Consider the following 25,749-nt stretch of genomic DNA (forward strand, 5'->3'; position numbering starts at 1 on the left):
ACATACACACACACACACAAGTTATCAATTACCAATTGTTAGGACATAATGCTCACCTTCCCTCTCCAGAACAGCAGGACAGGGTTTGGTCTGGCTTAATCTAACATACATTGTGTGTATGTTGTTGCAACTCTTGTAAGTTCATATGTACATATGCCCTGCTGTACTCAGAAATCACTATGGTTTTGTAGTCATATGTTGTCTCTAGATTTTAGACACTTTCTATAAAGATCTCAGAGCCTTAAAAGGAGTAGTTGTGATATAGATATACATTTTAGGCTGATTATTCATCAGTCTTGCAGTGTCTTCACTATGACTGGTTATGAAGATTTTGGATTTTTTATATAGCTAAACTCCAAAGGCCTCCTCTTCTCACTAGATAAACTAGTGGCTATGCAAAGAATCAGCCTGAACACACACACACACACACACACACACACACACATACACACACATACATACATACACACAATCACTTTGACTCAGAGTCAGAGACATGGGTCTTCTCAAGTGGCTAATATATGCCAGGCAGCAAACGAAATCTATAGGTAATTAGAGAAGGGACACTGTAGACTAATATATGGGGGAATAAAATGGACAGCTGTGTGTGCATACAAATGAGAATACTATAATGGAGAAATGCAAAATCAGGACACACAGGAACTTTGGCCCCATTTTGACTCTGGTTTGAGCCTTGAAGAAAAACCCGAGCCTGGCTCGAGTTTTAAGACCTGTCTCAGTCACTTCTGCATCAGCAAAACCTGTTTGGCCCTGCCTCTGCCCTACTTTTGCTGATGTAGAGCTTTACCATTGGCCCTGTCAGTTGCTCCATACCCTCTGTCACCCCTCTCTGCCTCCTACATCATCTTATCCCACCAAAAATCACCATCCCTATGTTCCTAACTTACATAAGTGAGAGGAGGCTGATACCATAAAGTTGGCAAGACTTTGGCAAGACTCCCAGCTAGGTGTGTGTTTCTTTTGTGCCAGCAAGCATGCCAGCAGTGATGGTGATTGGGGGCTGAGCATTTTGGTTGCACTCCCCCTGAACCCGATACTCTTCTTGAAAGTTGATACTCTTCTTGAAAGTAGGCAGTCCATTTAAGGTAGTCTGGCCCTGAAAGGATGGCCTTAGCCAAATCCTTCCAGTCTAGGGTGACACATGCATGGTGTTCCAGGCTCTCAAGGATAGTCTCAGCCCAGGGGGACTTGGGGTCATTGACACTTGCCATCCCGCTCAACACTGGAGAGACCCAGGTGGAAGCAGAACCTCTCTCCTCTTTCCTAGACCTGCCAGCAAGGAGCCAGCAGACTGGAGCCCCATGTAAGGACTTCTTCCTGACGGAAGAAGGATAATAAGTCAATCGGTCTGTGGGTGAGTGTACCCCCATAAATTATGGGGCAGTTCATATCCAGGTCTAACAACCCCTTCTGAGCCCCTATATTCCTCACTCAATTCCTTTGACAGCAACCCTTTGTCCTCTAGTAGACTCCGGCCCCAAAACCACCTCACTTGGACTCCAGACTTTCTGATTAATTCCCCCCATGCCTCTGTCTTCTGCCCCACCACCTTACAATAGGGAGGGGCTCAGTACCCAGTATGCCACCAGCCTTTACCCAGTGAATGTCAACCCCTGTGGTAATCAGCCTGCGGCTTGGTATCCTTAGGACCCCCAAAAGATTAAAGAACTCAAGAAGGCAGTGGCTGAGGATGGCCCTAATTCCCCCTGGGCTGAGACTATACTTGAGGGACTGGCACACCACGCATGCATAGCCTGAGACTGGAAGGATTTGGCTGAGGCTGTCCTCTCAGGGCCGGACTACCTTAAGTGGACTGCCTACTTTCAAGAAGAGGGTTCAGGGGGGAGTAGAACCAAAGTGCTCAGCCCCCAATCCCCTTCAATGCTCACAGCTTGCTGGCACAGCTGATCAGTACTCTGCCAGCATCCAACAAGCAGCCATTCCCTCCTCCTTATCACAGCCAGGTTCTAGCCTTAGGCTTAGCAACCTGAAAGAAGCTCCATAAAGGGCCTGCCAAATCCTCAATTTTGGAAATTAATCAGAAAGTCACCGGGGATCTTCCCTCGTTTATTGATAGGGTTTATTAAAAAAAAAAAAAAAAAAAAAAACCTAAAGAGAAAACTTACTGGTGATCTACAAGATCACTTTCTCAGATCACTGGTCTGGGACAGCATAAATACCGATCATAAATATGCAACCACCCTATCAATTGGTGGATAATTGTCACTGGTAATGTAGGCTCCTCCTTCTACTAAACCGGAGCCTTGGCTGCTGCCCTTAAAGAGGCCCATAAAGAAGACATGACCATCCTTGTAAATATCCTATTCTGTTGGCCCGGGAAAGACTTGTTTTGGGTGTGTCCAAGAAGACCATTTTAAGAGAGAGTGTCCCAATCTGTCAAGGGGCACTCCTAACCCATCTACGAATACCCCTTGCACCCCTTGGCCCCAGTACTAAAAGGGCTTCCACTGGGCCAGGGCATGTAAGTTCAACCTAAATGGTCAGCCTTTAAACTCCCCCCAGGGCCAACCCCAGCCCGGATAAATAAGAGGGAGCCTTCAGTTAGTGCTAACTGGAATGTGCCTCTTGTCCCTGGGCTCCACCCTAAGATGACTCTTGCATAGGCAGAAAAACTTTCCGGTTCCACATTGACAAAAGAGCAGATCAAATGGTGATTAGAAAGGAGGAAGTCCCCCACTCTTTGCAGCCTGTTCCAGGCCAACCCTTACTGGGCTTGGGGTGACAATCCTCCTCATGGGAGACCACCTTCTGGCTCTCCTGGGAGGACCATGTTGGCTATCATGGTGAAGTGTGCCCTCTCGTGGTTACCAGCCTGACGGCTAACCTTCTTGGCCAAGATATATACTTGGGGAGAATGAGGCCTTTATTACCACTGATCGCAAAATCAATCAATCAATCAATCAATCAATCAATAAATAAATAAATATGAACTTTTGGATATAGAAGAATATGAATAGTCTTTTGAACAGGGAAAGATAGTGTTTCAAATGATAGAGATGATCCTCATTTTAAGAAGACACGCCAACAATGCCCTTCATCTCACCCCCAATTTTAAACGCCACTGCTCCCCCCCAAGATCCACTGGAAACCGGAAGACCCCATATGGATTGAGCAGTAGCCTATTCCTGCCCCAAAATTACAGAAATTACACTTTTTGGTACAACAGCAATTAAAATTGGGACATTTATGGGCGTCTACCAGTCCTTGGAATTCTCCCATTTTTGTGATTAAGAAAACTAATTGGTCCTAGAGGTTGTTACATGATTTGAGAAAAATCAACAAGAGAATGATCCCTTTTGGGACCTCCAGAGGGGACTCCCATGGATCCTGGTGATCCCTAACATCTATCATTTGACCATAATTGACATTAAAGATTATTTCTTCTCCTTTCCCCTAGAACCTGAAGATAGTGAGAAGTGTGCTTTCTGTTAATTTTGGCGGGCCTGATTCTAGATTCGAGTGGATGATTCTACCCCAAGGCATGGCCAATACTCCCCCCATGCGTCAATATTATATGCTTAATATTTTTCATTCCTTTTAGATTATTCCAATATTTTATTTTACATGTATATGAATGATATTATTTTGGGTGCCCCTAGCTTTTCAGGCCTCCAAGAGCTTACTGATAAGTGTCTCTTCATTCTTAAATATAATAATTTTCATGTTGCTCCTGAAAAGTTTCAAAAGTTGCAGCCGTTTAAGATCCTGGGCTCCATGTTGTCCTTAGATGCTGTGTCCCCTGTTAAGCCTCAACTTCAAATTCAAGTTTCCTATACACTCCCACAGTTACAAAAGCCTTTTGGAGAAATTAATTGAATGAGGTCTTGGATCTCCATTGCCACAGAAAATATAACAGCATTATTTGACCTCCTTAAGGGAAATGACCTCTCCACCCCTATAGTGCTGACATCTGACCATATCCATCTGTTGAATAAGATTCAACAGGCCATTGATTTAATCCCTTAAACACACTTAAATGATTTGATCCCAACCTACTCCTTATTTTATATATTTTCCCTGGAGAAACATTGTGCACCACGCTACTTGGTCAAGAGGGCAAACCAGTCCATTCAATCCACCTTTCAGTGAGAAGGGCTCCTTGAGTTTATTCTATGGCTAACCAGCTGTCCCATTGCATTGTTAAGGGGAGAGATCTTCCATTAGGCTCTTTGGAACAGAGCCTTCTGCCCTCATTTAAAAACATGGATTTCCTTTAGTTACAGAGAAACAATAGCCAGGTCACTCTGGCCCTAGAGGGCTTTCCAGGAGAAATTGATTGCCACTTTGGACCATATAAGTGAATGAGTTCCTTTTCCAGACTTGAATGGAAGGCACCCCCCAGACTCTTTCTAGCCCACCCCAAATTATCCCACCATCTTAACTGATGGCAGGTGCCTGGGGTCCTCCATTGTTTTTTTCCCCACCTTTCTCATCAGCCAAAGGTCAGACCTCCAAGAAATTGAGGGCTCTTCCCAATTTAAAGAATTGTTTTCAGGCATCGATGGGAGAAGGGGCCCTTGGTCCCATGAAGGTTCGATGTCCCAGTGTAGGGAAATGTGATGGCGGGGAGCTAGGAGTAGGTGAGTGGGGGGTACACCCTCATACAAACAGGAGGGAATGGGATAGGGGAGTTCTGGGGTGAAAATCAGGAAAGAGGATAAAATTTAAAATGTAAATAAATAAAATATTCAATAAAAGAAAATAAGTTCATATATATACAATTCTTATCCACTTTCTTTTGATGGACCAAAAGGTATAGGTAGTACAAGATACTAGGTACACTAGAAAAAAATAGAATGCCACTGAAACCATTACAAAGAAACAAACACAAAGAATGTGGGGCAGTTCATACTTTGATTATAAGAGTTTCTGTTGACACTCTGAGCTTTGGATGTGCTGCTGTTTGAGCATACTTGTTGCAGACTTTGAACTGGACTCAATTTTGATAAACCTATAATCCCAAGATTGAAGTTATACTTTACAGTAGCAGTTATTAAGGTGGATGGCCATATTATGAAGAAATGAAAGAAGCAGATTTTTGTCGTCAGATTTTTTAAGCAATCTAAAAGCTGAAGTAAGCCTTTTCCAATGTAAAATCTTTCAGGATGTCTGAAAGTTGAAGAATGCAAATAGATCCATGGCTATCACCCTGCACAAGTCCAAGTGGATCAAAGACCTCAACATAAGACCAGACACACTAAATTGAATAGAAGATAAAATGGGGAATACCCTTGAATGCATTGGCATAGGAAAAGACTTTCTGGACAGAACAGTGATGGTACAGACATTAAGAACAATTAATAAATGGGACTTCATAAAACTGAAAAGCTTCTGTAAGGCAAAGGGCACAGTCAATAGGTCAAAACAACAGCCTACAAAATGGGAAAAGATTTTGACCAACTCTACATCTGACAGAGTGCTAATACACAAAATATATTAAGGACTCAAGAAACTAAGTAACAAAAAAAATCTAAATAATTCAATTAAAAATAGGAAACAGATCTAAGCAGAAAATTCTCAATAAAGAAATCTCAAATGGCTGAAAAACACTTAAAAGAAATGTTCTAAATAGCCATCGGGGAAATGCAAATCAAAACTACTTTGAGATTTCCTCTTAACACCTGTCAGAATGGATAACTTCAATAACAAACATGACAGGTCATGCTGGTAAAGATGTGGTGCAAGGAAAACACTGCTCCATTGCTGGAGGAAGTGTAAGTTCATACAGCCACTGTGAAAACCAATGTGACAGTTCCTCAGGAAACTTGGAATTGATCTACCTCAATACCCAGCTAGGGCATATAATGACCCTAGAATGTTCCACAAGGACATTTGTTCAACTGTGTTCCTTGTGACTTTATTCATAATAGCCAGAAACTGGAAACAACATAGAACACTCTCAACCAAAGAATGGATAAAGAAAATGTGGTACTGAGTATTCCTCACCATATGTGTGTGTGTGTGTGTGTGTGTGTGTGTGTGTGTGTATACATGGAATTTACAGAGAAATGGATGAAACAAGAAAAATCACCTTGAGTGAGGTAACCCAGATCCAGAAAGACAAATATTGTATGTATTTAATTATTAATGGATATTAGCCATTAAGTAAATGATAACCAAGCTATAGTCAATAGTCTCAGAGAGGTTAGGTAAAGCAGAAACATCTAGGGCAAATGTGTTGATCTCCCTGGGAGGAGAAAATAGAATAGATTTTGCAAGTGAACTGGGAACAGGTGGGGACAGTAGGGTTCAGGATGGGGTATATGAGGTGGAGGGAAGAGAGTGTAGACAGAGATGGCTAGAACTGGCAGGCTTTTGTGGGGCCACAGGGCATGCAGAATTCTAGAGCAATTGAAACTTCCTTAATGTATGAAGGTGATCCTAAGAAGGACTCCTAATAATGGAGGATACTAACTCTCAAGTGACCATCTCTTTTTGCCAGGCAAGACTTCCAGCGGTGAGACTGGGTTGTATTTAGTTGAGTTTATTACCATGGAAATCCCTAAACAACCCAGGCTGTTAGTAAGACTAAGGGCTACTCTTTCTAAACTGACAAGAGGGTCTTTGACCCTATGACTCACTGACCATTAAGAAGTGGTTCTGGTGCTTACATGGAGCCTTCACATCTATATTCTAGGTCCTATGGTGCAGGAAGGCACTCTGTAGGTGACCAAAAGAGAAACAAAAATATCCATAAAATGACTGCCAATGATATTCTGCTATATTCATAGATCCAAATAGATGCAGAGACCCATAGCCAGACATCACACACACACACAAACACACACACAGAGAGAGAGAGAGAGAGAGAGAGAGAGAGAGAGAGAGAGAGAGAGAGACTCCTCCCCTCAGAGCTCAGGTAATCCTGTGAAAACTGTAAGAACCAGAGGGAATGGAGGACACATGGAGAACAAGGTCCTCTGAATCAACTAAACAAGCATCACACGAACTCACAGAGACTGAAGCAAAGAGCACAGAGCCTACATGAGTGTGTACGAGGTCCTCTGCATATATATTACAGATATTAACATTTTTACATGACTGCTAACTGAAAGAATGAGTGTGCCTCTGACTCTTGGGCCTCATTTGTGACTCCTTTTTGTTGCTGTGTCCAGCTTCAATATGATAGTTTTTGCTTTATCTTATATTTTACTTTGTTATGTTTGATTGTTATCTCTTAGAATCCTGTCCTTTTCTAATAAAAAACAGAAAGAGGATATATCTGGAGGGGAGAGGAGGTGGGAAGGAACTAGGAGAAGTAGAGTTAGGGGAAACTATAATCAGGATATATTGTGTAAGAAAAGAATCTATCTTCAATAAAGTAGAAAAGTAATGTGAAAAATGTCTGTTAGCCTCAAATTGTCATTTTTCATGTTAGAAATTTTTGAATTAAATTGTATTATCAAAAAAGTCTGTAACCATTAAAATATGTTTTCCATAGAATAAATTCTATTAAGCTGCCCCTACATTAAGAGCTAATATTACCTTCTGTTTGCTTATTTCATGTATGCATTTTAAATTTTATTAGAGGAAGAGGAGAAGCCATAGTCTATAACATTTCCCTCATCACCTCCAATCTCTTCATGTACTAAAGTTTAAAATGTATTCTTGAAGTAGACACAATCATGAAAATCAACAACCATTAAGCATATACAAAAAGAAAATCCAAAAAGAGGTATCACTTAACACATATTAAAATGGCTATTATCAAAACTAAAATAGGTAATGAATGGTAGTAGGCATGTAGCAAAAATGAAATTGTTAGAAATACATTCTAATTCAGCCATCTGAAAAATAATACAAGGACTTATCAAAATTTTGCTACTATATGACATAGCAATCAATTTTATGAATATAAAATGAAATTTTTTCATTCTATGTCCACTGGACCATACTCATGTGGCAATATAGACAACACTTGGGAATATTATGATGAGGAAAATAAGCAAGAAACATAAAGAAAAATAAAATGTATGTCACTCAATAGTATACCCTAAAATGTAATTCACATTTCCTGTTTTCAAAACCTATTCCAAGCTACATTATTCCTAATAGTATGATGGTAGCAGAAAAATATGTATAAAACAATGAAAAAGTGAAACTAAGAAATAAAACAACACATAAATGAGTTATTGAAAATACACAATGCACCATGATCATTCAGCAAGGAAGAACAGAAATTTTAACACATCATGCTACAAAAATTTTGTATGTGAACCCAAAGAATGATTTTACATAATTTCCTTATGTAATGGTTAATCTTCAGTGACTAGATTGACTAGATTTATAATCACCTATGAGATATTTTTCTGGGCGTTGCTATTAGTGCATTTCCAGAGCACTTTATGTAATAAAGAAGCACATGGATTGGTAGTCAGAATGTAGCACTATGAATCAAAATCAACCCTTTCTTAATTTGCTTTTGTCAGTTGTTTTATCATAGCAGTGAGAAAAGAAACTAATAAACCTTACATAAACCTTAACAGGAATAAGATGAAATACAATAATGAAAATTATTTTTATAAAAATAATTGTGAGAAAAATATCATGTATGATTTCTTTATGTCACAAAAGAAAAAAATCAATAAATTAGAGCTTTTCAAAATTAACAACATTTTTCTTATAGAACCCTAGTAAGGAGGTTAAGTAAGATCTATAAAATTGAAGAAATATTGTCACGTCACCTATATGGAAAGAAACTAGTATTCAGAATGTGTAAGACCTAAAAAATACAAACAAGACAAGACAAAAAACAAAACAAACAAACAAACAAAAAATTTAAAATGTACATATATGTAGCAATGTAATAGTAAAAATAAATGCCCCTTACATTCTATGATATTGTAACTGTTGTTGAACTTTACAACCAGAATTAATAATACAATAAAATTCCTCACTCAAGACTTAAAATTAACAGTCTACTGTGTACTCAGCCTATTTCTTTAATCAACATTTAAGAGAAAAATATAAGAACCAATCTAACTTGCCTTTGATTTCCATGTAAACAACTTTTACAACATAAGCTAATATATAACTGTAATCTTAAGTTACATACTCTTCCATGCCCCTGACATACGAAAATAGAGGTTGGAAACAAACAATCTTCTAAAATATGTATTTACCATATATGTTGAAAACAACATTTAAATATTCATTGATAAACAGTGATAATTGCAGTGCCCTGCTAAAGATTTCTTTAAAGTATCCCATTCTTTCACTATCAAATGCTTTCTGATCTTTTCACTAAAGACAGAAAAATGTCATTTTTTTTTTTTTAGGTACAGAATTAGACAGTAACAAATGCATTCACACAGAAACAGATACATTTAAGAGTAGAGACAGATTCTCATGACAACCATCAGGCAAACATGGATTCAGACTCATGCAACACACAGAGGACAAAAGACAGGGAACATGAAGTTAAAACTTCAAATCTTATCTCTCTCTCTCTCTCGGTTAAATGACACCAAGGGAAAGTGCTTTGAATCCATTCTTTAATGTGACACTAATGTATTATTGGTTACTCAGAGTTAATCATCAATGTATTTAATCCACTCAGATAAGAGTATGATAAACATCACCAAAGAGGTATGCATAAAAGAAACAGATTAATATATTGATACATATAATCTACTAAAGTTAAGTCAAGATTAAATGAACAATTAAATCATATGTATAATTCCTAGTCAAATAGAAACAGTAATTAGACTTTTTTAAGCAAAAATATCCAGGTGAACAAGGTGAAGAATTTTACTAAACCTTCAGAAAAGAACCAATGCCATTATTTCTTAAAGTATTCCACAAAATCGAACCTGGGTAATATTTCCTAATTGTTTTTATACAGCTACTATTTGCTTTGATATCAAAATCACCTAAAGACCCAACAAGAAAGAAAATTATAGACTATTAGAACATATATGAAAAAATTCTCAATTAAATACTTGCAAGCTATATTCTAGAACATACCACAAAAACTATCTGCTATGGTCAAGTGTATTCATCCTAGAGTTTCAGGGATCGTTCAACACATGTAAATCAGCAAATGTAATCCACCACATTCAGACCAAAAGACCAAAAAACCAAAAAACAACAACAAAAACAAAACCAATAGCAACAACAATACTATCATCTCGTGCTCATTTTATCATATGCAGAAAAAGTCTGAGAAATATCTAGCATCACTTCATGATACAAGTGCTGTAGAGACTAGGAAAACAAGGGATACTTCTTAACAGAACAAAGGCAATTTATATTAAGTCCACCATCAATATCATCTGAAATGGAGAAAAACTCAAAGCATTTCCACTAAAATCAAGAACAAAACAAAGATGTCTAGTTTCACCTTAACTATTCAGTATGCTACTTGACTACTGAAGGGGACCAATACAGCAAAGGGGGTTGTCAGCATATCTTTAAATCCAGGTGATATGACACTCTATACACAAAAGTCCCCAAACTGCCCACATTTGTTAAACACTTTCAACAAAGTAGCAGGATACAAAAATAACAAAAAATGTAAGTCAGGGACTTATATAATAAAAACTTTAAGATATTGAAGAAAGAATCTGAAGAAGAAATACTTCAGAAAATAGAAATATCTCCAATGCACATGGATTGGTAGAATTAATATTGTGAAAATGGTTATCCTGCCAAAAGCAATCTGCAGATTCAATGTAAAAATTCCAACATAATTCTTCACATAATTTAGACACAAAAAAAAAACCAACCAATTTTCAATCTCAAACCCAAAACTATCCTGGAGATATAAAACAATGCTAAATGGTCAAATAAGTGCTGGAAGCATCATATCCCATATTTCAATGTATATTAGAAAGCTACAATAATAAAAACACCACAGTATTAGCATAAAAACAGTCACATTGATTAATTGATTGTAATTCAAGATCCAGATATAATTTCACACTTCTATGAACACCTGATTTTTGACAAGGAAACAAAAAAGAAATACTAGAGAAAAGACAGCATCTTTCTACAAGTGGTGCTGATCACAGTGGATGACTCCATGTAGACAATGCAAATATTTGCACACTTATCATGTGCTAAAAACTCAATATCAAATGGATCAGAGATCTCAACAAAAGACCAAATATGCTGAATCTGTTAGAAAAAGAGTGAAGAACAGACTTGAACTCATTGGCATGAAATAAAACTTTTTGAACAAAACACCATTACCACGGACAATAAGATCAAAATGTATTTGAGATGGGACCTCATGAAATGGAAAAGCTTCTGCATGACAAAGGACATTATCATTAAGACAGTGGCAGGTTACAGAATGGGAAACTATATTTGCCAGCTATAAATTCAATAGAAAATTAATGTCTGTAATATAAAAAAATAACTTTTAAAAATGAACAAGGAAAACAAGACTGGGGTATAGAACAAAAAGAAAATAAAACAGAGTTGTCTGAGAAAGGCTTAAATCAACTTTCAACTTTTAACACGTTTAGTCAACAGGAAAATGTGTATTAAAACTACACTGAGATTGTATATTACGCCATTCATTCTGATTTTCCAAGGAAAAGGGAACATTATTCAAGGCTGGTGGAGTGCAAACTTGTACAGCCACTATGGAAATCAGTATACAGATTCCTGAGGAAACTTGGAATCAGTCGAACTCAAGATCAAACCACAACTATGCTTTGGAATAGTCTTAGGATTTCTATTGCTTTGAATTGATACCATGATCATGGCAAGTCTTATAAGGAAAATGTTTAATTGGAGGCTAGTTTATAATCTAAAGGTTTTGCCCATTGTCCTCTTGAGGGGGAACATGGCAGCATGCAGGCCTGGTCCTGGCAAAGTAGTTAAGACTTCTATATCTTAGTATGAAGGCAGTAAGAAGAGAAAGTGACACTGGGCCTGGCTTGAGCATTTCAAATCACAAAACCCACTCCCAGTTACACACCCTCTCCAACAGTCTGCACTTCTCCAACAAGGCCACATCTCCTAATAGTGCCACTCCCTTGACAGGCATATATCCAAAGGACCTACTATGAGTCAGACATCAGTCAAAACTCCATTAATCACCTGTCCTCGATAAGCCCCTAGTTTAACTGGAGGGCCACAATGTTTCGTGGGATCTCCTGGGATCAGTGTCAATTCAGAACCAGTATCCAATAGACCTCCCAGAAAGTCTGATTATTTCCTTTCCCCCAGTGTACTGTTACCCTTGTAAAAGGCTGTAGGTCAATCTGGGGGAAGAACTGGAGAAAGGCTAACAGCAAAACTTTTTGGTGTCTTATCAAGATCTTTCCTCAGGGGAAGCTGGCCACCCCTTCATTCAAGGGGTTCTGGATCTGCAAACTGGCTCAAATCTGGAAATTGATTCACTGGCCAAGATTGCCTTCTACCACAATCTAATGTTTCATTCATTTGCTTGAGAATTTTTCTGCTTATACAGATCAAACAGATATGCAGTAGGCTTCCTATCTATTTCATGCCTGGAAACACCATGATTGATTAGCCAATACCAAAGGTCCAAAAGAGTCATACCATTATAAATTTCACCAATCCTGTGCTGATTATTATGGGGCATGTCATTATAAACATTGTTTTGTCTACGGTGTCCATTATGATAACTGATCACCTTGTCTCTGGCAATTCAATGCTGCCACCTGGCCCTTGTTACCTCAGTGCCCAATTAAACCCATTGAATTTAATTCATCTAATTGAGCAGCAGCATCTCCAACCCTAAGGTCTGTCACAAGGAAAAGGGCAAGAACAAAACTCTTCAAATGTGCTGGTGCCCCTCTCACCAGTTTGTGTCTTACAGAGCTGGTGAAAGGTATATCTTCTGGACCTTCCCATTGTGGAGTATTAGGTTTTACACAATATATCCACTCTAGTGTTGCAATTTCCCTAAGCCCTTACATGCATACTTAAAATTGCCAAATTGGTCAAGTAACTCAGACTAGATAATTCATGGGCCTAGGAGAAAACCCACTACTATTATTCTGATAAAAGAACATAGTGATACAGTTGTATAGATATTCAACGGAATGCCCATCAAAGCTTTATATCTAGAAATGATCTAGTGACAGATTACATGTTGTAGAAATAATCTCTTACGCACTGTTTAAGAATATTAACCTGTCAATAAAATGATGTTGGCCTATTTGCTTAGGCAGGAAAGAGGAAGGTGGAAGTTCCAGTTGACAAAGAGGATTTCTGGGGTTGAGTCAGATGCAGAGAAATTTGTTCCAGATACAGAAGAAGATGGTTGTATGAAACTGAGGACTAGATAAATAGGCATGTGGCCAAACTTACAAAAACATAAACATGTAATTAAAATATGAGCCAGTCAGGGATGGGAAGGTCTAAGGATTTATTTATATAAGTCTCAGAGTTGTTATTTTGGGGAACTTATGAAAACAGTGGAAAAGCTTGCAGTTACAATATGATAGGATGGAGATTATATGACAAAGCACAAGCCAGAAAGTGATACAGGGCTCTGGATCTCTTTTACAACTTGTTTTTACAAGATATCAGACATCTAATTAATCCAATGAGAACTATCTTATTTTATCCTGAAAGGAGCTCCTTTCAGTGACCTTAGACCATTAGATGACAGATTTTATTTTATTTTTTTATTAGGAATTTATTTCATTTACATTTCCAATGCTATCCTAAAAGTCCCCCACCCTCTCCCCTACCAACTCCCCCACCCACCCACTCCCACTTCTTGGCCCTGGCGTTCCCCTGTACTGAGGCAGATAAAGTTTGCACTACCAATGGGCCTCTCTTTCCACTGATGGCCCACTAGGCCATCTTCTGCTACATATGCAGCTAGAGACACGAGCTCTGGGGGGTACTGGGTAGTTCATATTGTTGTTCCACCTATAGGGTTGCAGATCCCTTTAGCACCTTGGTTACTTTCGCTAGCTCCTCCATTGTGGGGGCCCTGTGATCCATCCAATAGCTGACTGTGAGCATCCATTTCTGTGTTTGCTAGGCCCCAGCATAGTCTCAAAAGAGACAGCTATATCTGGGTCCTTTCAGCAAAATCTTGCTAGTGTATGCAATGGTGTCAGAATTTGGAGGCTGATTATGGAATGGATACCAAGATATGGCAGTTTCTAGATGGTCCATCCTTTCGTCTCAGCTCCAAACTCTGTCTCTGTAACTCCTTCCATGGGTGTTTTGTTCCCAATTCTAAGAAGGGGCAAAGTGTCCACACTTTGGTCTTCGTTCTTCTTGAGTTTCATGTGTTTAGCAAATTGTATCTTATATCTTGGATATTCTAAGTTTCTGGGCTAATATCCACTTATTGTGAGTACATATTGTGTGAGTTCTTTTGTGATTGGGTTACCTCACTCAGGATGATGCCCTCCAGGTCCATCCACTTGCCTAGGAATTTCATAAATTCATTAATTTTAATAGCTGAGTAGTACTCCATTGTGTAAATGTACCACATTTTCTGTATCCATTCCTCTATTGAGGGGCATCTGGGTTCTTTCCAGATTCTGGCTATTATAAATAAGGCTGCTATGTGAACATAATGGAGCATGTGTCCTTCTTACCGGTTGGAACATCTTCTGGATATATGCCCAGGAGAGTTATTGCAGGATCCTCCGGTAGTACTATATCCAATTTTCTGAGGAACCGCCAGACTGATTTCCAGAGTGGTTGTACAAGCTTGCAATCCCACCANCAATGGAGNAGTGTTCCTCTTTCTCCACATCCTAGCCAGCATCTGCTGTCACCTGAATTTTNGATCTTAGCCATTCTGACTGGTGTGAGGTGGAATCTCAGGGTTGTTTTGATTTGCATTTCCCTGATGATTAAGGATGTTGAAAATCTGACTAACTCTCAGCACTGCCACTATGGAGGTGAATGTCCTAATACATGAACAGCTCACTCAATAGCACACTTAAATTATACCCAAATCAGAACATTCTGATAGGGGAACAATGACAGGGATACTAAATATTCTATATTATAGGAATTCACTGTAAGTAGGATGTGCATATCATGAATAGTTTGTTCTGAGTTAATCTTCAGACTGAATGTCATCCAAATTATTGGCTCAAAGGGAACACTTTCCCAGTGACAAAGAGAAAATGGTAAGAACTGTCACAACACATAATATCAGAGACAAGTCTGATCATCTAACCAGAGAGGCAAGACTACACTTTGAAATGACTGGCTCCCTTTGTTTTCCCTCCCTATATAACCTGCTGGCCAAGGATGAGGTGGAAGAATGATCTAACTTCTCAAATTGCAGGCTTTCTGAATGAAACGCAGCTAAAAGATTCAATTCCTGTTATTGTCTTTTACATTGGTGATGGGTAAGGCTATAAGACCATTTTCAATTTTATACTTGGCCTTCCAAGGTTCATCTCCATTACATAATAAAAATGTATTAATTCTACCAATAGTCAGTCTCTAACTCTAATGTTAGATCACAAGCCTACGACTTTAAGAGGTTGGTGAATCCAAGAGACTAGCTCTAACATCCTAGGGAAATCAGACCACACCTTTCTTCTCTTTCAGACAGAGTTTTCAAAGTGTGATTAGCTCCTTCTTCTAATTGCAATATATGTTTATGATCCTGCTCAATACCTGGCCCTTGAAATATAGGCTATAGCAAACTACATCATGTGATATGGAAAAGCCATTAACCCCCATGCTTATAAAAGCCAGGATATTTCCATTATTCAGGGGATTTCTCTGAAGGTTCTCTTTTTCCTTCAAGCTAGCTTTTATACTGATAATGACAGCTATCTCTCTTACTCTTTTACTTTAATATATCTCTTTTTAATTTTTTATTTACTCTTAAATAGTTTCATATGTGAGTACTAACTTCACATCATTTCCCTCCCTCCGATTCTTTGTGTTTACCCTATTCCCTTTCCTCTTAAATACATAGTCTCTTTTCATTTGTTATGATTATTATATATGTGTGATAATAAGTATATGAATAAATTTGTTGAACCACTTAGTGTTACTTGTATGCATGGCTTTAGGGTTGACAACTTGGTATGAGATAACCAATTGGGGGGTGGGAGCAATGTGTCATACCTGAATAAGATAGACTCTCACTAAAGTCATTGATGGCCTGTAGCTCTTCACATAGGGGTGGTTCTCTGAGATATTTCTGCCCTCTACACTTGCATACTAACTTGTATTGTTATTGTTAAGGTCTTGTTGAGGCAACTATATTGAACAGATTTCCTGGGTATAGCTTGCCAGATATCATATATAGAAGACATAATCATGTAATAGATGTCCCCATCCTCTAGCTCTTACAATCTTTTCACCCCTCTTCTTCAATGTTCCCTGAGCCTTAGGTGTAGAGTTTATGTTAGACATTTACCAACTGGAAGTAGGTACCCTACAGTCCATTATTCTCTCCATTTTGAATGTTTGTGGCTTTAAAAATTATTTCTATCTATTATACAAAGAAGCTGCTTTGATTAGGGATGAGAAAGTTTCTCTCCTGGTTTTAAAGGAGTCCCTATTTCCCTTCTAATGCTTGGCAAGCTTTCACTGGTTTGATGTTCTGTCCCTATTTATGCTTCTTCATTTCAAGGCCCAATTATGTCAGCCATTGAAATAAGTCTTGTCTAATAAATCTGCTTTATAGATGTGTAATTTTGTTCAGTTGCATTCTTCATATTTACTACTCTTCTTTTTTCATAATATTTTATTGGCTATTTTATTTATTTACATTTAAAATGTTATCCCCATTCCAGGTTTACCCTCCACAAACCCCCTATCCCATTCCCTCACACCACCTGCTTCTATGAGGGTGCTATTCCACCAATCCCCCCACTTCTGCCTCACTGCCCTTGCATCCTCCTACACTGGGGCATCAAGCTTTTACAAGACCAAGGGCCTCCTCTCCCACTGATGTCAGATAAGGCCTTCCTTTGCTACATATGCAGCTGGAGCCATGTGTTCCACCATGTGTACTCCTTGGTTGGTGGTTTAGACACTGGGAGATCTGGGTGGGGGGTCTGGTTGGTTGATAGTGTTGCTCTTCCTATGGGGTTGCAAAACCCTTCAGCTCCTTCAGTCCTTTTTCTAACTCCTCCATCGTGGACCCTGTGATCAGTTCAATGGTTGGCTGTGAGCATCAACCTCTGTATATGTCAGGCTCTGGCAGATTCTCTTAGGAGACAGCTTTATCAGGCTCCTGTCAGCAAGCACTTGTTGGTATCCACAATTGTGTCTGGGTTTGGTGTGTATATATGGATGGATCACCAGGTGGGGCAGTCTCTGGATGACCTTTCCTTCAGTCCCTGCTCCAGTCTTTGTCCCTGTATTTCCTTTACACAGGAGCAATTTTGGGTTAATATTTTTGAGATGGGTGGGTGGCCCAACACCTCACTTGGGGACCATGCCTAACCTCTGGATATGATGTCTACAGGTTCTCTCTCCCCTTTGTTGGGTATTTCAGCTAATGTCATCCCAGTTGAGTCCTGGGAGTCTTTGCTTTCCTGGCATCTGGGATTTTCTGGTGGCTACCTCCAGTTCCCCATCCCCCATTGCTACACACCTCTGTTCAATTTCCTGACCCTCTGTACATCTCTCCTATTTCCTCCCACACCTGATCCTGCCTCTCTTTTATCCGCTTCCCCTCCTCTCTTCCTCCTAAGTCCCTCATACCCTCTACCTCTCGTGATTATTGTGTTCCCCTTTCTAAGTAATACTGAAGCAGCCACACTTTGGTCTTCCTTCTTGAGCTTCAAATGGCAGTTGAGTTATATCATGGTTATTCCCATAATATTTTTTGACTATTTGAGAATTTCATATCATGTACCCTAATCACACTCACTTTCAAGTGCCCCCAGGTCCATGCCTCACCCTTGTGACCTTCCCCAACAACAAATGAGTAAAAGAAAAAAAAAACAAACAAACAAGTTAAATTTGTATTGTCCATATACTCACTGGAGCACATGGTTGAATGCCAAGTAACCTGCCTTTTAAAGGAAACTTGAGTCTTTCCCAATCTGCACTTCCACCAGAAGCCCTTAATTGTAGAGAACTACCTTTTAACATACTTAACTCATTCTTTTGTTATTTTTATTTTATTTTATTTTTATATATTTTTTGAAATTTTATTAGATATTTTATTTACATTTAATTTACATTAGATATATTTTATTTACATTCATTTTCCTGGTTTCCCCTCCAGAAACCCCCTATCCCATCACCCCCTCCTCCTGCTTCTATGATGGTGTTCCCCCACTCACCCTCCCACTCCTGCTTTCCAATCGTGGCATTCCTCTACACTGGGGCATCAAGCCTTCACAGGACTGAGGGTCTCCCCTCCCATTGGCGTCAGATAAGACCATTCTCTGCTACATATACAACTAGAGCCATGGGTCCCTCCATGTGTACTCTTTGGTTGATGGCTTAGTCCCTGGGAGTTCTGGGGGATCTGGTTGTTTGATATTTTTCTTCCTATGGGGTTGCAACCCCCTTCAGCTCCTTCAGTCCTTTCTCTAACTTCTCTACTGGAAATGCCGTGATCAGTCCAATGGTTGACTACAAGCATGCACCTCTGTATTTGTCAGGCTCTGGCAGAGTTTCTAAAGAGGCAGTTATATCAGGGTCCTGTTAGCATGTACTTCTTGGCATCCACAATAGTGTCTGGGTTTGGTGTCTGTATATGGATGGATCCCCAGGAAGGGCAGTCTCTGAATGGTCCTTCCTTCAGTCTATGCTCCACACTTTGTCTCTGTATTTTATCTAGTGGTTATTTTGCTCCCTCTTCTAAGAAGAACACAAGTATCCACACTTTGGTCTTCCTTCTTCTTGAGCTTCATGTAGTCCATGAATTGTATCTTGGGTATTCTGAGCTTTTGGGCTAATATCCACTTATCAGTGAGTACATATCATGTGTTTTCTTTTGTGATTGGGTTACCTCACTCAGGATGATATTTTCTAGTTCCATCCATTTGCCTAAGAATTTCATGAAGTCATTGTTTTTAATACCTGAGTAGTACTCCATTGTGAAAATGTACCACATTTTAAAAAAATCCATTCCTCTGTTGAAGGACATCTGGGTACTTTTCAGCTTCTGGTTATTATAAATAAGGCTACTATGAATATAGTGGAGCATGTTTACTTGTTATATGTTGGAACATCTTTTGGGTTTATGGCCAGGAGTGCTATAGCATGGTCCTCAGGTAATAGTATGTCCAATTTTCTTTCCTGTCTAGGCTATTACTTTTGGCTGGTTGGAGGAGAAATAAGGGGGTAGTAACATATATGATCAAAAACAAATTGCAAAAATTGCGTACTTTTAAGATTAATAATGAATGAAATGAATTGAATAATGTTTAGCACTCAAAAAGAAATGAGAAGGCAAGTAAAAAGAATAAAAATAACTGAGTATAAAAGTGCATATTTGTAATGTCTTGACACACTTAAAATGACCATACTCAGGAAACTGAGGCAGAAATTTAACTAGCTCAAGTTTGACTTTGGCTACATAACAAGTTCTAGGCCAGTCTTTACGTAATAATAATAAAAAAATCTGTCTCAAAAGGAAATTGAAAAATGAAGAAGTAACCAGCCCAAAGGAAGTCTAAAGATTAGCAGCAGAAACATTCAAGTTTGAATGTCCTATACCATAATCTTTCAGATACTGGGGCAAAGATAAACTCACAAGGACTATTACAACCCTGTTTTTTATTACTCTACAGCCTCATGGCTACTCACTGGGCCTTCATGCTAATGGCAGCCACGTTAGCAGGCAAACATAGTATATTGTTTGGCCTCCTGCCGGGACTGTATGCTCAAGAATCATTCCATTAGCCATTCAGTATAGAAAATTTCATCCAGGCCTAACAAGCCTTTCATTTGAGATCTTTGCAGAATCATCATGACCCTCTTATACTAATATTTTGTACAACTGAAAAAAACAGCACTTTATAAGTGGGATTCTGTTCTTGCTGCTGTCTTCTTTTAGGTCTTTCTTGCTTTTTCTATGGTACAGTTTCCATCCTTGTGTTGGTGTTTTCCTTTTATTATCCCTTGAAGGGCTGGATTCATGGAAATATATTGTGTGAGTTTTGCTTTAACATGGAATACTTTGGTTTCTCCATCTATGGTAATTGAGAGTTTTGCTGGGTATAGTAGCCTCGCTGGCATTTTTGTTCTCTTAGCTTCTGTATGATATCTGTCCAGGATCTTCTGGCTTTCATAGTTTCTGATAAGAAGTCTGGTATAATTCTGATAGGTCTGCCCTTATGTTACTTGACCTTTTTCCCTTACAGCTTTTAATATTCTTACTTTGTTTTCTGTATTTGGCGTTTTGACTATTATGTGACAGGAGGAATTTCTTTTCTGGTCTAATCTATTTGGGGTTCTGTAGACTTCTTGTATGTTTCATGGGCATATCTTTTTTTAGGTTAGGTAAGTTTTCCTTTTATAATTTTGTTGAATATATTTAGCAGCCCTTTAAGTTGGGAATCTTCACTCTCCTCTATACATATTATCCTTAGGTTTGGTCTTCTCATTTTGTCCTGGATTTCCTGGATGTTTTAAATTAGGAGGTTTCTTCTTCTTCTTTTTTTTTTTTTTTTTTTTGTATTTTCTTCATTTACATTTCCAATGCTATCCCAAAAGTCCCCCATACCATCCCCCCGCCCCCCCATTCCCACTTCTTGGCCCTGATGTCCCCCTGTACTGAGGCATATAAAGTTTGTAAGATCAAGGGGCCTCTCTTTCCAATCATGGCCGACTAGGCCATCTTCTGTTATTTATGCAGCTAGAGAAGTGATTAAAGAATGAATTTATGAAACTCCAGGGGTGGGGTACTGGTTAGTTCATATTGTTGTTCTACCTATAGGGTTGCAGACCCCTTTAGCTCCTGGGGTACTTTCTCTAACTCATCCATTGGGGACCCTGTGATCCATCCAATAATTGACTGTGAGCATCCACTTCTGTGTTTGCTAGGCCCCAGCATAGCCTCACAAGAGACAGCTATATCAGGATCCTTTCAGCAAAATCTTGCAAGTGTATGCAATGGTGTAAGCGTTTGGAGCCTGATTATGGGATGGATCCCTGGATATGGTAGTCTCTAGATGGTCCATCCTTTCACCTCAGCTCCAAACTTTGTCTCTGTAACTCCTTCCAAGAGTGTTTTGCTCCCAATTCTAAGAAGGGGCAAAGTGTCCACACTTTGGTCTTCGTTCTTCTTCAGTTTCATGTGTTTTCCAAATTGTATTTTGTATTTTGGGTATTCTAAGTTTCTGGGCTAATATCCACTTATCAGTGAGTACGTATCATGTGAGTTCTTTTGTGATTGGGTTACCTCACTCAAGATGATGCCCTCCAGTTCATCCATTTACCTAGGAGTTTCATAAATTCATTCTTTAAGTTAGGAGTTTTTTTGCATCTTGCATTTTCTTTGACTGCCGTGTCAATGTTTTCTATGGTATTTTCTGTTCCTGAGATTTTCTCTTCTATCACTTTTATTCTGTTGGTGATGCTTGTATCTACGACTCCTGGTCTCTTTCCTAAGTTTTCTATTTCCAGAGTTGTCTCCTTTTGTGATTTCTTTATTGTTTCTATCCATTTTTAGATCCTGGATGGTTTTGTTCAATTCCTTCACCTGTTTGATTGTGTTTTCCTCTAATTCTTGAAGGGATTTTGTGGTGCCTTTTTAAGGGCTTCTAGCTGTTTACCTGTGTTCTCTTGTATTTCTTTAAGGGAGTTATTTATGTCCTTCTTAAAGTCCTCTATCATCATTATGAGATGTGATTTTAAATCAGAGTCTTGCTTTTCTGGTATATTGGGGTACCAAGGGCACAGTGTGATGGGAGAGATGGCTTCTGATGTTGCCAAGTAGCCTTGGTTTCTCTTGCTTATGTTCTTGCCCTTACCTCTTGCCATCTGGTTGTCTCTGGTGTTAGCTGGTCTTGCTATCTCTGACTGTGGCTTATCCCTCCCGCAGGTCTGTGTGTCAATACCCTTGGCAGATCAGTTCTCTCCAGGAGGAATTTAGATATAGAGAGCTATGGCACAGGGTCAGCTTTAGGGTGCAGACAGAAACCGAAAAAAAATCCTGTCCCTGGCTGTTCCTTGGTTCCTGTGACCTAATGGCTCTAGGCGGGTCCTTCTTGGGCCAGAACTTTGAGCAGAAATGGTGGTCTTACCTTTGTTCACAGGTGTGTCAGTACTCCTGGGAGACCATCTCTCTCCTGGATGTATTTTTGTATATGAATATTTTATGTGTATCTATGTATGTGTGTGTGTGTGTGTGTGTGTGTGTGTACATATGTATACCATATACATGCCTTCAGTGGCCAGAAGAGGGCACTATCACTTGCAGTTGGACTTAAATATGGTTTTGTGCTAGGAAATGAACTGGAGTCTTCAAAAGCATTCATATTTGGGTATGGAGCACTGTGGCACAGGTTCAGCTCTGGGCAGAGAGAGAAACCAGAAGGCTCCTGTCCTAGGCCATTCCTCAGTTCCTGTGTCCTGAGGGTTCTGGGCCAGTCCCTCTGAGCAGCAGTGGTGGTCTTACCTGTGCTCACAGGCTTGCCCACACTCCTAGGAGGCTAGCTCTCTCCCAGCAGTATGTGGGTATGGAACACAGGATCAGCTCTGGGCACTGTCGCACAGGATCAGCCATTCCTATAGAATTTTAATGCTGAAGCTTTGGCGCATGCCTTTAAAAATAGCACTCAGGAGGCAGAGGCAGGCAGATCACTGAGTTCGAGGCCAGCCTGGTCTACAGAGTGAGTTCCAGGACAGCCAGGGCTACACAGAGAAACCTTGTCTCGTAAAACAAAACAAACAAACAAACAAACAAAAAACCACACACACAAAAAAAGAGAGAGACTTAAAGGAAAAATGAGTTGTAATATGTTCTTTCTTTCTATTCTCTGGAAGAGTTTGCTCAATACCAAAGAAACATCTTACACACATATTGAAAGAGTTTGCCAGCAAAGCCATCTGTTCCTTAGATTTCCTTTTAATAATAAAATAATTTTAGAAAAAATATACACGAAACTCTTACTTTCCAATTTCTGATATATATGAATTTCCGTTGCTAAAACTTATTTAAATGCTACTGTTCTCATAAAACAGTTTAGATCACGTCTACTAGAGTGTAGTAACATTGAGGAACTTCATAAAATATACATTCTGCTGCTAGCTCTTCAGTCTGCAAATACTGTACAAATCCCCATGTGTTATCATAGGTGACCTATCAAGTGTTTAAAATCCTTTAGAGTTGATCTGTAATCAAGTTCATAGAGAGATAATAAAGCACATAAAGCCATTTCTTCTTGAGTCTCCAGTGACAAAACCATGAAATACTACTTTGAAAGCAATCATCATACATGATACTAGAGAACCTAAGTGAAAGTGCAGCAAATAAATACACGCTAATGTTTCAAATGAATTGGATGTGGTTGAAAGATGGAAAATGGTGACAGTGAGGAATAAGAGGAGCCTTTGGCCTGCATATGGCCACACTATAGAACATATTGGGAGTAATTGATGACCTTTAATTGAGCTATTTGTTTTCTCACTATTGACTTGTTTGAGCTCTCTCTATATGTTGCTTATTGGTACCTTTTCATATTTACAGTTCATAAACATGTCACTTGGTTCTACAGATCATCTCTTCAGTCTATTCATTATTTCCTTTGTTGAACAGAAGCTATAGAGTTTTATGTAATTGATTTGCTTTTGCTTCTGTCATACTTCCCAAAACGTATCAAGACCAGCTCTTGAGCTTCCCCCCACCCCCAGTGCTTTACTCTGCTAGTTTATAATTCTAGGCAATATACTTAATATTTATTTTGTAGGTAGTACAAAATATGGGTTCAATTTTATTATTCTGTGTGTATACATCCAATCCTACTCAAACTATTACTTGAAAACTCTATCCTCTCCGTTATTCTTTGATGTCAAAAATAAATTGTCCTTAATGTACACATTTATGACTGTATTCTATTTTTACTGAGACATAATACTAGCATGTTTTCATGAGATATATAATTTGATATCCAGATACCATGTGGAATAAAAATGAAGATAAGCATTTTCATTTTTTCTAATAGTAAGAAAAATGTTATTAATCATTTTATTTATTTATATTCCATTCATTATATTGCCCCCTTCTAGTAACACCTCCCATAGTTCCTTTTTCCATTCCCCTTTCCCTTGCCTCTGAGAGGGTACTCTCACTCTCTCACATCCCACTGGCATCCCCTTCCTTGTGGCATCAAGTCTCTCAAGGAATAGGCTCATCTTCTCCCACTGAGGCCACACCAGGCAGTCCTCTGCTATATATGTGCCAGGAGTCTCAGACCAGCCCTTTTATCCTACTTGGTAGGGGGCTTCATCTCTGGAATCTCCCAGGGGTCTGGGTTAGTTGAGACTATTAGTCTTCCTATGGGGTCACTTTCCCCTTCAGCTTTTTCAATCCTTCCTGAAACTCAACCATAGGAATACCTGATTTCAGTCCTATGGTTGGGTCTAAGTATCTGCATAAGTCTCAGCTGCTGGTAGTGCCTCTCAGAGGACAGCCATGTCAGGCTCCTGCCTGATAAGCATACCATAGCATCAGTAATAGTGTCTGGCTTTTGTGCCCCCACATAAGATGGATCCAAAGTTGGGCAGGTGATCGAACCATCTTTTCTTGAGCCTCTTCTGCATCTTTGTCCCTGCATTTCTTTTAGATAGGAACAATTCTGGGTCAGAAATTTTTACTGTGGGTTGGTATCCCTGTCCCTCCACTTGGGGCCCTGTCTATCTACTGAAGGTTGAGTTCCATCTCACGACAATTAAGCATTTTGGCCAAGATAATACCCATTGTGTCCTGGAAATCTTTCATAACTCAGGTCTCTGGAACGTTTTAGAGGGTCCATCTACCTCTCGCCCCCAGAAGCTGCATACTCCCATTCATTCTCCTGGGCATCCGGGTTTCTCTCTGGTTCCCCTCTTCCCTCCCCAACTCCTCTCCCTCCCAAGTACCTCCCTCCCTCTGCTTGCCATGTTTATTGTTCTCCCTTCTAAGTAGAATTGGGCCTTCCTTCTTGTTAAACTTCTTAATGTCTGTGGGTTGTATCCTGAGTATTCTGTAATTTTTGGCTAATATCCACTTATCAGTGAGTATATACCATTTCTATCCTTTTTGGAATGGGTTACCTCACTCAGAATGGTATTATATATTTCCATCCATTTACCTGCAAAATTCATGATGTCTTTGTTTATAAGAGTTGAAAAATATTTCATTGTGTAAATGAACCACATTTTCCATATCCATTCTTCGCTTGAGGGACATTTGTGTTAATTCCAGCTATTGGAAATAAGGCTGCTATGAACATAGTGGAACATGGGTGCTTGTTGTATGGTGAAACATATTTTGGGTATATGCTGAGGAGCAATATAGCTTGATCTTCAGGTAGAACTATTTCCAATTTTCTGAGGAACTGCCAGAGTGTTTTTTAGAGTGGTTATACCTGTGTACAGTCCCACCAGCAGTTGACTAGGTCTATGTAATTATGCCCATCCACTGTGGATCCTGTCTTAGGTCATTCCTTTAATGTCACAGTCTTTCTCGTCATAGGGTAACCTTATAGCCACCAGGCCCCGTGTCTTAGGTTGATCTGTGCATGAGGAAAGTTGCTGTCCCTGGATACCGCAGTGCTATGTGACAGTAACTACTAAATGACCTAGGGCGAACTCTACAAAAGAGGCCAGCCACCA

The sequence above is a fragment of the Mus caroli genome, chromosome X (genome assembly GCF_900094665.2).
Source record: "Mus caroli chromosome X, CAROLI_EIJ_v1.1, whole genome shotgun sequence".
In the NCBI taxonomy this organism is placed as follows: domain Eukaryota; kingdom Metazoa; phylum Chordata; class Mammalia; order Rodentia; family Muridae; genus Mus; species Mus caroli.